The following is a 17,165-nucleotide window of genomic DNA, read 5'->3' on the forward strand; positions in this document are numbered from 1 at the left end:
TGTCCCCACCCAAATCTCATCTTGAATTGTAATCCCTACATGTTGAGGGAGGGATGTGGTGGGAGGTGATGGGGTCATGAGGGCGGTTTCCTTCATGCTGTTCTCATGACAGCGAGTGAGTTCTCACAAGATCTGATTGTTTTATAAGTGGCAGTTTCCCTTGTTCCTTTCCTCTTCTGTCGCCATATAAGACGTGCCTTGCTTTTCCTTCACCTTCTGCCAAGATCGTAAGTTTCCAGACGCTTCCCCAGATATATGGAACTGTGAGTCCATTAAACTTCTTTCCTTCATGAATTACCCAGTCTCAGGTATTCTTTATAGCAGTGTGAAAATTGACTAATACAAATCCTAAATGCAGATCACTGCTAGTTTCAAGCATTTCAGATAAGGGATACTCAACCTGTACCCTTAATTGCTGATGATTTCTCTTCTCAGAATTCCTATTACTTCCTATTATTTGGATGTTTTGCTGATTAGATCAATCCTTTAATTTTAAAAAATCTTTTAAAATCTCTCCTATGTTCCATTCTAGAAGATTTTCTGCATTTTATCATTCATTCATTTCCTTGATGGTTTCATTTCTGCTCTCATATTCATAGTATTTAAGAGCTCTTCCATATTCTCTGAATGTCACCTTTATTATAGCATCCTGTTCTTATTTCACAGATGCAATATTTATCTCTCTGAGGCTTGGAATTACAGATTTTTTAAAAAATGAGTTTTTTCTGCTTGCTGCATTTTCTCTCTTTTCTCTGAGTTCCTTCTCTCTCTCTCCCTTTCTGCTTTCATCTTCCTCTTTTATATCAAGAGATGTTTCCCAAATGACTGGTGACATTTGCCCAAAAACATGAAATAAGAGCTCTGTGGGCATAATCTGGGTTTGTGGGTAAGTCAGGCAATGAAGCAGCGATCCGTCATTTCACTGGGGCTGCCGAAATGGCAGTTTGTGTAGGTCTTTCCCCTTATGCCAGTGGGTTTCCCTAGAGGAGGATCCTTCTGTTTCTTCCCAGGGAAGGGCAGCAAGGGCAGAGCCTGGCTGCCAGATTTCTGGGAGCCAAGTTGGGAAAGGTGCCCAGAGGTCTCACCATTTTGAGTGCAGAATACCTCCACACGTTCTGGGATTAGCCAGGTGTCAGGACACCTTCAGATGTGCTGGTGTTCCTGAAGCCAAAGCCTGTTTGGGGCAATTCCTCCAGTCAGGAAACCAGAGAGGTGGCTCATGAGGACGCGTGGTACTCATCTCACTGCCTGTGATGAGGACCTTCCCACCAGGCCTGTGTGCTCCCCATTCATTTCCTGCCCCTGGGCCTTTCATTCCTGGGCTATTATTCCTGGCTCTAGGCATAAGTGGCTTACTTGTGGTCACTCCCCTCAAAGGCTGGGATGGAACTGTGAGAGAATACATTTACCGTGTTAAAAGACACCCAGCTTGTGGTTAATTGGTTACAGCAGCCTCAGGGAACTAATGATGCCTTTGGGAAAAGTTTTCACAAAAAAGGTATGAGTTTAGAACATCTCAGGATTCTCCCGCACGTGACCAACTGGATACCTGCTGAACTATGACCTGGTTTCTAAAGACCCAGGGCAGCAATCTCAGGCTGATGTTTCTTTCCAGCTTAGGCTTGGTTAATTTCTTGCAGGCTCTGCAGTTTTCAATGCAGGGTGTATGTGGAAACCACCTGGTTTCCATCCCAGAGGCTACCTGGTCTCCATCTCAGGGCATTTTAAAAGCGGTTCTGTGTGGCCGGGCGCGGTGGCTCACGCTTGTAATCCCAGCACTTTGGGAGGCCGAGGCGGGCGGATCATGAGGTCAGGAGATCGAGACCACGGTGAAACCCCGTCTCTACTAAAAACACAAAAAATTAGCTGGGCGTGGTGGCGGGCGCCTGTAGTCCCAGCTACTCGGAGAGGCTGAGGCAGGAGAATGGCGTGAACCTGGGAGGCGGAGCTTGCAGTGAGCCGAGATTGCGCCACTGCACTCCAGCCTGGGCGACAGAGCAAGACTCTGTCTCAAAAAAAAAAAAAAAAAAAAAAAGCGGTTCTATGTATGCTTTGGGTTACACAGTCCTGGTGAAGAGTCACGGCTCTGAAACCAGCATTGACCCCCAACATATAGGAGAGAGGAGAGCAGACCCAGAGGGAGTCTCCTGGCTTGTTCTTGAACTAGGGAGACCTCTGGGAGTGTCAGGGAGGAGGAGTCCTTCGGGACCCAACCTTGTGATTGAGAAACAGAGGCCCAGAAAAAGCAAATGACTTGCTAAAGTCATGAAGCTGGCAAGTGATGAAGCTGGAATTTGAACCAAGCTAGAAGTTAGGTCTCTTGACTCCAACCTCTGGTTTTCGTTTCCTTTGGGCATGTATCTCTGAGACTGGAAAATGTAACCTAATGGATCTATTCATGGTCCGGGGCCATGTGGCCAAATCCCACATAGGTTCCCTCCCACAGAGCCCCAAGATAAAGAGTAAGGCAGAATAAAATGAACTAACTTTAATCAAAAGGAAATTCTCCTTGTGCCTCTTCTATGCCTGGCCAACACTGGGTGCTGGGACTAGGGAGTGAGGTGGTCCTTGCTGTCAAGGATGGAGGGAAGGAAATTCCCTAAGAGCAGCCTGTGCTGAGCCCATGACACGTGCACCAGACACAGACTCAGGGCCACTCAACTAGCAGCAGGTGTCGCCACTGAGCAGGTAGGAAAGCCAAGACCCAAAGGGTAACACATACTAGCAAGGGTCACCCAGGTTTAAAGTGGGGTTATGGGCCAAGTGCCTGTCCATATTGATATGCTGAAATCCACAACATTATAAAAATCCTAGTTCCCAGGTCAACAGATGCCTACATCGCCCACAAACAAGCTCAAATTCATGTGCTGAAATCTAACCCCCAGTGTGACAGCATTTGGAGGTGAGGCCTTTGGGAGGTGATGAGGTGATGAGGGCTGAGCCCTCATGATGGAATTTGTGCTTTATGAGAAGGGACCAGAGAGCCAGTGTCCCCTCTTTCCACCATGTGAGGATCCAAGGAGAAGTCAGGATTCTGCAACCCAAAAAGGGGCCCTCGCCAGAGCTTGGCCATGCTGGAGCCTTGATCTTGGACTGGCGGCCTCCAGAATTGTGAGAAATAGGCGTCCATTGTTGATAAGCCACCCAGTGTGGTACTTTGTTATAGCAGCCAGAGCTAAGACAAATGGTGAAGCCAGGTTAGAACTCAGATCTCTCCGATTTACAGCTCACTGGGTCAGAGGGAATGTAAACAGGGCATTGCAGCCTTCCCCAAGATGTACTACCTCAGGTGGTCCTTCTTCCCCAGAGATTCTGCCCATCCCTAGCCCCAGGGGCTAGGGTTGAAGGCGTGGAGGGGAAGAAGGATGTGCCCTCTGAAAAGGCATCTTCCCATGCCTGTGGGCAAAGGCAGAGCCTGTGCTGAGTTACAGGTCTTTGGCATAAGGTGTCACAGAACTGGGCTGTGTTTATGAATTACCTAGGGATCTTCTGACCTGGGAAGCAGGGTTGTTATCACGCTAAGCCTGGGGAAGGCAAGGGGAACAGGGGTGATCAGAGGACACCTTGGTGGGTCTGACTCAGTTAGTCTCCCATGTCTGTTTCTCAGACCTACTGAGTTCGCCAAGAAGACCCCTGAGGGAGCGGGTGGCAGGCAGGTTGCTTCCTCACAACAAGGAGTAAGCCAGCCCCAGCTGTGGCAGGCCCTGCCCACCTGCCCTCAGCGGGTGAGCGGAGGAGCCCGGTGCTGTCCCGAAGGAGGGCATCTCAGACCTAGGGGCTGGCACACCTAGCTTCTGGGCTGCCCTGTGTGCTCCTCCACTTCTCTGAGCCTCAGTTTCCTCATCTCCAACATGGGATGACTCCAATGATAACACAGTAATGTCTACCTTGCGAGGTTTTTTTTTTTTTTTTAGAAGATTAAGAAATGCAGTGGGGGAGCATGTTTTTTAAAAACATCAAATCCAAATAAACAACAGATTTCCCTGTCTTATGCGCTCCCATGGCCCCTTCAACAGCACTGAAGTCTGCTACGTCACTGTCAATTTTACTGCAAGTCTCCGTGGTGAGGATGAAAGCTCTCTGCCAGCAGGCACCCAGGCTGCTCTGCTCGTTGTCACGTTCTTCCCTGATGCTTAGGTGCTTAATAAATATTGGCTAAATGACTATGTGCAAATGTTATTGTTAATATGATTGCACGAGATAGGATTAATACATCTTTTGTCTTATGAATAGAGCATTCTATACTAGATTTTGTCTTCTAGGATATATATAGGGACTCCTTGACAGTCAGTATCTCTCGTTCTTTCTCACCCTCTCCAAATTCCACTTCTGTCCATCTATCTGTTGTCCCTGAGTCCAAGCCAGCACAGATCCTTCTTCCTCAGCCCTCCCAGGCAGCTCCTGTCCTTTCCCACAGGGAATTTCCAGGCCCAGGCCTGGCAGAGGTCAAACTATCTGGACCTGGGACCCTCTTGAGTCCAAAGGCAGGCTCTGGTCTGACCCAGTACTGGTCTTAGTGACGGACTGAAGCCATCATAGGCTGTGGCTGGGCACAAACCTCCTGATCAACATGAAAAAGACGTCAAGAATCTGAAAAAAATCTATGTTTTAGCTGGAGGCTTGCCTTAACCCATCATGAGCTGCCTCTGTTGAAAGGCTTTTTTTTTTTTTTTTTTTTTTGGTTTTGTTTTGTTTTGCGTGCAGATTATCTGAGAACTGCTTGGTACTTGGGAATTTTCCACTGGCGCGAGCTGAGCCTACTAATGCCAAGAAAGGAGAGAAGAAAAATCAGACAAAATGGGTCCCGCTCTCCTGCCAGTCTCAATTTGGGAGACTTTTTCCATCCTTGGGGCCATTTGTGAAAAATCAAGCTCTGAGGCCTTCTAGGGAAAATCTTTGGGCTTTTGATTCTCCAGTGTGGAAATTCTCTGCATTTGAATATTAAGTAGTGAAATGAGAAGGGTGTGGGCTACTGATGCCAAAACAGTTGTGTGCACTTATTTATTTATTTATTTATTTTTCCTTTATCATGGGGAGGCAGCATGGTTTCTGTAGTCTGAGAAAGCTTAATCAAACTGTGGCTTCGTTAGTTACTGCGTGGGTTGGAGAAATTACGTTGTTTCCCGAGCCTCAGTTTACTGCTCTGTAAAAAGAGCTAATGGTACTCATTTTGATGAGTTATTGGGAGGACTTACTGTGTGGATTCTGTGTGTGTTCTGTGGTCTTCTTCTTCCTAGGGTGTGTGTGTGTGTGTGTGTGTGTGTGTGTGTGTGTGTGTGTGTGTGTTTGTCTTTTATGAATGAGGGGCTTGGTGGAGATGGTGTTTTCCTGTAGGGGTTTCTGAGCCCCACTGCTTAATTACCTCTAAAAGGCCCTTCCAGTGTTAATCAAATGAAGAGCTGGATCTTCAGCTGGGAAGCTGAATTTTGGAGGGTGGGCCCTGGGCTGGTAGCGGGGGACTTGCCTGAATCACTTCAGATTAGCATTCCTCAAGGGCAGGTGTGTCTGGCAGGGTGGTCTTTCGGGCAGTGGGTGCTAAGATGGTAAGCAGAGCAGGTCAGAAGCCAGGATGACATAGCCTGCTGAGATGATGCTGTTTTATGTTCCTCTCCATATTTATTTTGGACTTTAGGGAAAAAAATCTTGATAAAATAGAACCTTTTAGTCATGTCTCAACTGTGCTATGGGATTTTAAAGGGAAGAATCTCTGTAAAGACAGTGAAAATGTGTGGGGGCCCTGAGCAAGCTAAGAGTTTGTCCTCCAAACTCATGTTCCCTAAATGTTGCCTTCATATTCATCTGGGGGTAGGAGTGGCAGGTATGGGGAAGTAGGAACTCTGATTCTGTATCTCTTTTGCTATCAGAACAATTCTGCTCTGGCCCAAATTTGCAGGCTTTACAGAATAAAATAAAACTATAATTAACTCAGGCCCCTCTACTAAGATTAGATCAACCATCTGTTGATAGTCAAGCCTGCCTTTGGGGGTCTTATTTTTCAATCCAGGAGGTCCCCCAAAGAATTCTTTCCTGTCATACTGCCGTTGCGATAATTTTGCTAAATATAATTCCCTCCATCTTACTCTCCCTGGAATGATCTGGTCCCTCTCATAGATGGCTTCAGAGACATGCTCAGCTGTTGGTTCTTTTTTCTCTCTTTCCTTTTATAGACAGGGTCTTGCTCTAATACTGAGACTGGAGTGCAGTGGGGCAACCGTAGCTTAGCTGAGACCACAGGTTCATGCCACCATGCCTGGCTAATGTTTTTTTATCTTTGTAGAGATGAGGTCTCACTGTTTCCCAGGCTGGTCTTGAACTCCTGGGCTCAATTGATGCTCTCACTTCAGCCTTCCAAAGTGCTGGGATGACAGGCATGAGCTATCATGCCTGGCCTTGTTGCTTCTTAATCTGGCTCTGTGAGGCTGTCTAAGGGGACAACCAATCTCCCCTAGGCCAGAGAGGTGGATCATGGTAGCAGAAACCATCATCGTCCATGAAGTAAAGAGGATTGGGACTGTGGGGTCCCAAACCCCTTCCTTGATAGAGATTCTGTGTTGCAAACTTGAAAGTTAAGGGTTTGTTTAAATTAAGGAAACTGCTAGCTTATTATAGTTTATAAAAGAGCACAGGACTGGCATGTAGTAGGCATTACATATGAGGCAACTTGGTGCAGTGTTTATAAGAGGGGGCTTTAGACCAAAACTCTCTGGTTTCAAATATAATCACTATCAGCCATGTGACTTTGGGAAAATTACATAAGCGCCGTGTACCCCATTTCCCCATCTGCAAAATAGGGATGATGACAGTACTACTTTACTTGGTTGTTCTGAGGACTAAATGAGATAATACTTTAAAAATGCTATCAGTGGGTGTGACATGCTGTGGTAGGCAGAATAATGGCTCCCAAAGATGTCCACTTCCTGATCTCCCGGACCTGTGACTACATTAGGTTCATGGCAAAGGGGAATTAGGGCACCAGGTGAAATTGAGCTTGCTCATCAGCCATCCCTGAGATGTGGAGCTCATCTGGGATGATCTCAGTGGCCTGAAGTAATCGAGAGGGTCCTTATAGGTGGAGAAGGGAGGCAGAAGAGAGAGAACCAGACTGATTGCAGCCTGAGAAGATTGTGGCCCACAATTGGTGGTTTTGATATGGAAGAGGAAGTCATGAACAAAAAAATGGAGGTGACTTCTGGAAGCTGGAAAAGGCAAGGAAACAGATTGACCCCTGGAGCCTCCAGAAAGGAACGTAGCCTTGCTGGAAACTTGATTTAGACCCGTGCTGGATATTTGACCTAAAAACTATAAGAATATCCATTCTGTTGTTTTATTTTTATTTTTTTTCACTGTTCAAGGTTTATTGGGGGTTTTAGTTGGTATGGCACTTGGATGGTTGGTTGCATTGTTTATACGTGGACGTTTCTTTTTGCATTGTATGGCAATGTGTACTACTGATATATATCGTCCACAGAATAAGATCCTTTGGAATAATTATGCACAAGACATGCAATATTGGATTTATACACTGGATCCTAGGATGTGACTGATTGGGAAAAAATGTTGGACTAGGCATGTTCAGTGAAGGAGCCAGGAAGTTATATAACACACAGTAAACATCCATCTGGCTCAAGGGGTAACTGCAGCATGTGCAGCATTGGCAGTGGTGCCTCAAAGGTGGTAGACTTATAGGACTATACAAGATTTGTACCATGAAGCATCAGGATATAGCAGTAGGATTTTACAAACCATGCCTCTTTCCAACTTTAGGAATTGATGCTTTTCCCAGTCCATCTTAATATTACTTCTTTAATCACAGATCAGATAAAAAGGACAACATGCACAACCTCCAACTAAAATCCTGTTGTAGCCTAGACAGTGAAGTGGTGTGACATCAGAAAACTTTAAAATTGCAGCTCTTTTTGGATCCCCCAAAGTGTATCTGCACTCTTCTTCAAACACGCCTCTTCCTCAGGAGTCAGAGTCACCTTCACAAGGTCTGAGATTCCATTCTGTCCCAAGATACAAGGAACACTAAGGAAGACATCATGCTTCATTCCATAGAGACCCTTAATCATGATGGAAATTGGGTGTACCCACCGAAGATTCTTCATTATACTCTCTGCCAAATCTGCCACAGAGAGTACAAAGGCCCAGGATATGTAGCCTTTCAGTTTGATCACCTCATAAGCACGCTTGACCACCTGCTTGTGAACCTCTTTCCACCGTTCCTTATCTGTATCAATCCCTAAATCTGGATGCAGAGTCCTCAGGGAGACACCAGCAACATTCTCTCCACTCCATACAGACACAGTAGAGTATCCATGTTCCCCAAGGGCCCACCCATGACAGCTTAATGGGTGAACTCCCAGCCTTTCGTCCAGCCCAGTAATGGAACTGGGCTGAATCCAGATTGCAGCCACTTCCAATAACATGGCTTTTGGGAAAGCCACTTGTCTTCCAAGCCACATAGGTCAAGATATCCACTGGATTTAAAACAATAAGCAACTTGCAGTCGGGCTGTATTTTACAACATTAGAAAGGATGAATTTAAAGATGTTTACATTACACTGGACCAAATTAAGAGAGCTTTCTCCTTCTTGCTGATGTGCCCCAGCTGTGATAATGACCAGCTTGGAATTTGCAGTTACATTATAGTCTTTGCCAGAGACAGTCTTTGGTGTTCTAAGGAAAAGGCTGCCATGTTGGAGATTCATCATCTCTCCCTTCAATTTGTCCTCCATGACGTCAACAAGAGCAAGTTCATCTGCCAAGTCCTTCATTAAGATACTGATGGCACAGGCCGTGTGAACAGCACCAACCTCAACAACTGCAATCATATTCTGGGGGGTCTGTTCTTCGTTTAGAAGATTATGAATCAGCTGATCCTTGAGAATTGCCATATTGGACTTCGAACCAAAAGGAATCGGGAATGCACATCGGGTGGCCGTCGGGGGCACGTGGCAAGGAGATCTGGATTTGGTGGCAGTAGCTCCAGCCATTGTGTTGTTTTAAGCCACAAGTTCTTTGTAATATGTTACAGGATCAATAGAAAACTAATCACATATGGTAGGCATTGAAGAAATATAAACTTTCAATTTTCCCTTTACAACTGTTCAGATGTTTCTTTTCTCACCCCCTAGAGAGCAGACATTGTAAATTAATTTGCAATCATCAGAACCATGCCAGGCATACAGAAGGCACTCTAGAATAGATGAAAAAACAAACTAATGAATATGGGTGTCTTGGTAACTAGCATTAGTTGTGTTCGTAAGGTGTGATGATGTGGTAGGCTGAATAATGGCCTCCATACATGTTCATGTCCTAATCCCAAGAACTGGTGAATATGTTACCTTATAGGCAAAGGGAATTGGCACCTGTGATTAAATTAAGGTTTTGAGATAGCATGATGGTTAATTTTATGTGTCAACTGACGGGGTCAAGTGACACTCAGATAGCTGGTAAAACATTTCTGAGTATGTCTGTGAGGGTCTTTCTGGAAGGGATTAGCACTGAATCAATAGACTGAGTAAAGAAACTCTGCCTTCACCAATGTGTGTGGGCACCAAACAATCTGTTGAGGGCCAAGTAGAACAAAAAAAGTGGAGGAAGAATGAATTCGCTCTCTCTTCTTGAGCTGGAACATCCATCTTCTGTCTTTGGACACTGAAGCTCTTGGTTCTCAGGCCTTTGGATTCCAGGACTTGCTGGAAGTTACACCATCAACTTCCCCTGGATGGGGGTGGTCCCCGTGGTATAAGTCCTGGAGCCAATTCCCATAATAAACCTCCTTTTCTATCTCTCTGTATATCCTACTGGTCTGTTTCTCTGGAGAACTTTGACTAGTACACACAGTATTAGTTTTCTGTTGCTGTGTAACAATGTTACCGCAGATTTAGCAGCTTAAAAGGGCACACGTTTATGAACTATCCTGGATTATCTGGGTTGACCTAATGTAATCATAAATGTTTTTATAAAGGGACACAGAAGACTCAGAGTCAGAAAAGTGCTGTGATGATGGAAGGAGGGATTTGAAAAAGCTACACTGCTGGTTTTGAAGATGAAGGACAGGCCATGAGCCAGGAAATAAAAATGGAATTTAGAAGCTGCAAAAGATAAGGAAATAATTCTGCCTTAGAGTCTCCCCAGGAGTAATCAGCCCTGACAATGCCTCTACTTTAGCCCAGTGAGACTGATTTCAGAATTCTGACCTCTAGGACTGTAAGCAAGTACATTTGTGTTGTTTTAAGCCACTAAGCTTGTGGTACTCTGTGACAGCATCTATAGAAAACTAGTACAGCTGAGTATGGGAGAATGGCTTCTTTCCCACTAGCTGAGTGTACATCCGAAAGGTGGTGTATTTTGCCCATTTTCAGAGTGGGAAACTAAGACTGTATTAGTTATGTATGATGGTGTAACAATGTTACTATAAACTTAGCAGCTTAAACCACTTCACATTTATTATCTCATAGTTCTACGGGTCAGGAGTCTGGGCACAGAATGGCTGGGTCCTCTGCTCTATGCCTTCACAAAGCTGCAATCAAGATATTGGCTGGGGCTGTGATCTCATCTGAGGTTTGACTGGGGAGATGATCTGCTTCTGTGCTCATAGTTTTTGGCAGTTCCTTGTAGACTGCTGGACTGAGGGCCTCACTATCTTTTTTGGATGGAGGCTGGAGCTGCCCTCAGTTCACTGCCATGTAGTCCTCTCCATAGGACATCTTACAACATGGCAGCTTGCTTCTTCACACCCAGAAAGAGAGGTTACAATCTTTTGTATCATAATAATGTGTGTCTCGTCACAAATCACAGGCTCCACTGACACTCAAGGGCAGGGAATCACACAAGAGTATAAATGTATTAGTTGTTTTCACACTGCTATAAAGATACTACTTGTGACTGGGTAATTTATAAACAAAAGAGGCTTAATTGACTCACAGTTCCACATGGCTGGGGAGGTCTCAGGAAACTTACAATAATGGCAGAAGGTGAAGGAGAAACAAGGACTTTCTTCACATGGTGGCAGGAGAGAGTGTGCGAGGGGGAGAAATGCTACAGACTTTTAAACCATCAGATCTTATGAGAACCCACTCACTATCACGAGAACAGGAAGGGGGAAATCCACACCCAAGATCCAATTACCTCCCACCAGGCCCCTCCCCTGACGTGGGGATTACAATTCAACATGAGATTCGGGTGGCGACACAGAGCCAAACCGTATCAATAAACATCAGCTTATGGGGCCACCCCAGAGGTTGTCGACCATAGTGACCCAGAGAGGGTCGTTATGAGTTGGAAGAGTTGAAAGCAGGAAGTTAGTGGTTCTCAAAGGGAGGCAGTGTGTTAAGGGAGTCAAGAATATTTGCCCAAGGAGACTGTGTTATATCAAATTCCAACTATGGCACTTCTTGACCTTGAGAACATTACTTATTGTGAGCCTCAGTTTCCTCATCTGTAAAATGGGAATGATAGAGCACAGGCCTCGTAGGACAGCTCTGAGGTTACTAGTTGATCGGAATGTAAAGGACTCTGCTCCTTGGAGGCCCTGAATCAATGCCACTCACGTTCACTATATTTCCTCCAAATTGGTTTGTTTTGCATGGTAGGGTGTCTGTAGTTGTAGATTCCTGAAAGCAGTTTGATTGGCAGCAGAGGATGCCCTTGTCTCCCAGTATCCATCAATCCAGTTTCCCTTTGATCATGGGATCCACCAGTTTGGGTTGGGTACGTGGCCATCTAGCTGAAACCACTTTTCTTAACACCGCTTGCAGCAAGAGGTGTGACCAAATTTTGATAACAAAATTTTGTGTACAAATTTCAGTCAAGGGGGTGTGAGCAGAGCCCATAAAGGCAGCACTCTTCCTCTTCTCTCTTCCTGCAAGTAGGAATGTGACAAGAGCACACTTTGACACCAGTCATGGTGACAGCTGAGAACGAGCTAGAGTGCCCTGCTTCCCAGCTCCTCACCAGCCCTGGGCCATCTACTCAGACTCTACACTAGTGAAAAATAAACTATTTCCTTTTGAAGTCACTGTACTCTAGGTTGCTTGTTAAAACAGCCTCATCTGGATCTTATTTAATACATAGTTGTTCACTGGCTTTAGCTGTGAAGAACAATCACATGCAGCCAGATGGAATAGCCCCTGCTTTAGAATCATGTGTGAATCCTGCCTGAGCCTGGATTCCCCAAAAAGCAGGGCCGGAGACAGAAGCTTTTGTTTGAGGAGTGTTAGGCAGTGTGGTCCCAGGATCAGGTATGGGACAGCAAGTGAGGCTGGGTGGAGGAGTGCCTTGCCTCCACCTTCTGTGACTTCCTGATCTCCTCCAATGATTCCATGAGAATAATCTCAGAGCAATCATTCAAGGTAGAGAGAGTGCAGAAATTGTCCACTGACTTGAAACTCCTGTTGGTTAAAGGTTAGCCTATTTAATGTTTATTCCTCACAGCTCTGAATAGTGCATGTGCCCAGCCAAGGAGGGTTCCTGCGGCATCCTGAGCCCAGTATTAATAAACGTTGGGTGAGATGCTGTCAGGTCACTGTTGCAGGAAGCTGGGCAGAGCCTGTGCAGACCTGGCCACCACAGCTGGGGCCATGATCACAGATAGGTGAGGCCAAGAGGAGCTAAGGTGGTGCACAGGAGAGGACCCTGGGAGTCATCAGAGGTGGTGGGTCAATGAGCCAAAAGCCATGCTTGCTTTCCCCTTAACTCAAGGTGTTAGCAGGGCTGCATTCCCTCATCCCTGAAGGCTCTAGGGGAGGATCCTTACTGCCTCTTCCAGCTTTTGGTGGCTGTAGGTGTTCCATGGTCTGAGGCTGCAGCATTCCAATCTCTGCCTCCATACCCATATGGCCTCCGCTGTCTGTATCTCTCTCAATGTGGATTCTCCTTTTCACTCTCTTATGAGGACTTGTCATTAGACTTATGCCTTACCCTAATCCAGCATGAACTCACTTCGAGATTCTTACCTTAATTACATCTGCAAATACCCTGATTCCAAGTAAGTTCACATTCTGAGGTTCTGTGTGGAAATTTCCTTTGGAGGCCACCCCATTCAACCCACTATATACACATTTAAAAACCATCTGGAGGTTTTCCGTTTTCTGTTTTAAGGGTCTGAAACCCAACTAGTTTACATAAGACAAGGGCTGACATGAGACTGGGAAGGATGGGAGTGGACCTGACCTCAGACATGATCAGGCAACCTCTTTTTCTCTGTTTCTCTCCACTTCCTTCCTCTGTGCCTTGGCCCTATCTTCTCCCTCTGACAGTGAGCCTTGTCCAATCAGGAGGAGAAGCAGAGTCACAGGCCGCTCCCAGCTCCAGCCAAGCCAGACAGGAGAGACTTCCTCTCATGGTGACTATAATGAAGTCCCAGGCAAGGATTCTCTTGGCCCAGCTTGGGTCACACTCCTGAAAGGAGGGGCATGCAGGGATGCTGGGGGCAGCAGGTGCCCACAACCTATCATCTTAGTGCTCAAGATGTCCAGTGCTCATCTCCTGCCTCTCCCACTGCACCTAACAGTGTTCTTCCCAAATCCTTCATGCTGTCTCCTCACTGTGCCTGGCACATACTGTTTTCTCTGTGTCAGCAGTCTTCCTGGGAAAGTCTTACTGCCCTGGCCCCCTGCCCACAGCCCCCAGCCCTGGCTAAGCTGGGTCTGTCCTCAGTGCTCCCTTGACCTGCTTTGTTTCCAGCAACCACCAAGCTTAACACGTGTGTCCCAATGATTTAGTGTCTCCCTCACTGCACCTGAGCTTACCGAGGCCAGGCACCAGGTGGCATCATCCTAGCAAGCAGGAGCTCAGGGAATGTGCACTGAATGAATGGATGCATGAGTGAAGGAAATCTTGGGCAAGCTGGGAGACGAGTCATGGCTGGAGGTGTGGTGGGCGGTTCTGGGAGGCTGTATTAGTTTCCTGCGGCTGCTGTAACAAATGACCAAAAACTGGTGGCTTCTGACAATAGCAATTTATTTGCTCACAGTTCTGGAAGCCAGAGGTCTGAAATCAAGATGCCTTCAGGGTTAGTTCCCCGCTGGAGGCCCTGAGGGATAAATCATCCCATCCCTCTCTCCTGCCTTCCAGTGGTCATCAGTGATCCTTGGTACTTTCTGGCTCATAGACAAATCTTTCCAGTCTCCACTCCATCCTCACATGGCCTTCTCTCTGTGCTTTCACACGTCCTGCCTATAACAACATCAGTCATTGGATTCAGGGCCTACCCGAATCCAGTGTGGCTTCACATTAATTTAAGTAATTACATCTACAAAGACTATTTCCAAATACGGTCATATTCTGAGGCTCCAGGTGGACACAAATTCTGGGGGGACATTATTCAATATGGTACAGAGACCTTCTGTACACATTTCAAAAGGTTCTCTGAGACCTGAGAGCATGCCCTCCCCCGCTTCCTCCTGCCTCCTGGGGTCACCTCCCAAACAAATTACCCACACCCAAGCTCTGTCTCAGGCCGTGCTTTGGGGGGCCAGCAAAACTAAGACAGGGTAGAATGCATACCAATTTCAGATCTCTTTTTAGTACTGGCTGTTGGGGCCACCTAGTTCCCCACCCTGCAGCTAAGTCACCACCAACAGCCACAGACCAGAGACTCTATGATTACAGTCAAAGTCAGTTGGGGACTTGGTATGTACAGTCACTATTGTCCCCACTTTACAGGCAAGGATACTGTGGACCCGATCCATTCTATCACTTGCCCAAGGCCATACAGCCAAGGAGTGACAGAGCTTGAATCCAAGCCACTCACCTGCTGAGCACAAGTTCCTGCCCTCCGTGTCTCCAGGGACCCCATTGAGCACCTGATTCCCTGTGTCCTTGGGCCAGCCACGTGACTCCTTTACCTGTTACATGTGGCCATTCACCTCTGCTGTGAATTTCACAGATGTCATGGCTGAAAACCAGGATTCTTGCTGATGTCCACAACAGGGGAGGCTCAAGAAGGAAATTCATGAGTTGTTTCCTGTTCACATTTTTTTTTTGCAACTAAAATTGTTATTTACTTATTTAATTGACAAATAATAGTCACATATATTTGTGGGGTATGATGTGATGTTTTAATATATGCATACACTGTAGGAAGTTTAAATCAAGCTAAATAACATATCCATCACCTCACTTATTTATTCTTTTCTCACAGTGAGAAAGTTTAAAATCTACTATTTTAGTAATTATAAAATATACAACACATTATTACTAATTGTAGTCACCATGTTATGTGACAGATCACAAAAACCAACTTCTGCTGTCTAAGGGAAACTTTGTTTTGACCCAGATCTCTCCTTTCCTCATTCCTGACTCCCTCTCCAGCTTCTGGTAACCACCATTCCACTCTGTTTCTATGAGGTCACATTTTTTTAGATTCTGCAGGTAAATGAGCCCATACAGTATTTGTCTTTCTGTGCCTGGCTTATTTCACAGAGCGGAATGTCTTCCAGTCTCATACATGTACTTCCATGCAAACAACAGGATTTCCTTCTCTTTTTAATTCTGAATAGGATTCCACTGAACATATATGCCACGTTTTCTTTATGTGTTTATTCATTAATGGACACTTTAGTTACTTCCATATCTTCACTTTTGTGAATAATACTGCAGGCGCACCGATACCTCTTTGACATATTGATTTTAATTCCCTTGGGTATATACTCATTACTAGTCCATTTTCATACTGATATAAAAAACTGCGTGAGACTGGGTAATTTTTAAGGGAAAGAGGTTTAATTAACTGACAGTCCAACATGGCTAGGGAGGCCTCAGGAAAATTACAATCATGGCAGAAGAGGAAGGGGAAGCAATGCATCTTCTCCACAAGGTGGCAGGAAGGAGATGTGCTGAGCGAAGGGGAAGGAGCCCCTTATAAAACCATCAGATCTTATAAGAACTCATTCACTATCATGAGGATAGCATGGGAGAAACTGCCTCCATGATTCAGTCACATCCACCTGGTCTCTCCCTTGACACACGGGGAATATGAGATTTGGGTGTGGACACAAAGATTTGGGTGTGGACACAAGATGAGATTTGGGTGTGGACACAAAGCCTAACCATATCAGCTCAGCAGTGGGATTGCTGGATCATATGGTAGTTCTATTTTTCAGTTTTCTAAGGCACTTCTTTTTTAATTTAATTTAATTTTTTTTTTTTTTTTTTGAGACGGAGTCTCGCTTTGTCGCCCAGGCTGGAGTGCAGGGGCGAGATCTCAGCTCACTGCAAGCTCCACCTTCCGGGTTCATGCCATTCTCCTGCCTCAGCCTCCCAAGTAGCCGGGACTACAGGCACCTACCACCACACCCTGCTAATTTTTTGTATTTTTAGTAGAGACAGGGTTTCACCATGTTAGCCAGGATGGTCTCCACCTCCTGACCTCATGATCTGCCCACCTCGGCCTCCCAAAGTGCTGGGATTACAGGCGTCAGCCACTGCGCCTAGGTTTTCTGAGGCACTTCTATGCTGTTTCCTTTAATGGCTGTACTAATTAAAATCCCAACAGCGTTCAAGGGTTTCCTTTTCTCTCTACCTTCACTAACACTTGCTGTCCTTTGTCTTCTTGATAACAGCCTTCACACTTCTTTTATAAGGTAAATGGTGGGTTTGAAAAGACATTCTTGCCTTAATGAAGATCCTTTGTACCCAGAGCATGGCGTAGGGATGAAATCTCAAATTACAGTCACAGGCACCCCTCCCCTCTGCCCTGTGCCTTCTCAGGATTCTCAATTTCTCTGGCACCTCTTAGGCTCTTGTTTTGCTGACCATGGTGAGGGGTAGAGAGGATGAGAAAAGGAGGAAAGACAAGAGGACTGATTGGGAGCTGGGGGATTGGGAAGGGGAGGAGAGAGAAGGGAGAGAGAGAGAAGGAGATAATAGCAATTGTCATTAGACTTTGGGGACAGAGACAGCAAAGAGCTTATTCTATCTTATTCTATTTGTGCAATAAACTCCCCTTTCACTGTTCTTTCAGAACCTCCTTTAGAAGAGGCTGACATTGCTGGCCAGTGGATTGGAGCCAGATTTCTGCTTCTCTTGGTGATGACATGTTGAGAAGTTCCTGCAGGAATTAAGACACAATATGCTGCAAACATCAGAAGGCCCATTCAAGGTGACTTACCCTGTAAGTGTGGAACATATTGGCTCAAACACTGGGAAAGCTCACA

At 45.8% G+C, this 17,165-nt stretch overlaps 1 pseudogene; it reads right to left on the bottom strand.

Annotated features, from left to right (window-relative positions):
* Positions 1 to 7,898: 7,898 nt before the first annotated feature.
* Positions 7,899 to 8,960, bottom strand: LOC100605167 (annotated as a pseudogene).
* Between the last annotated feature and the right edge of the window lie 8,205 nt (positions 8,961 to 17,165).

Source organism: Nomascus leucogenys, chromosome 20 (genome assembly GCF_006542625.1).
Source record: "Nomascus leucogenys isolate Asia chromosome 20, Asia_NLE_v1, whole genome shotgun sequence".
Classification (NCBI taxonomy): Eukaryota; Metazoa; Chordata; class Mammalia; order Primates; family Hylobatidae; genus Nomascus; species Nomascus leucogenys.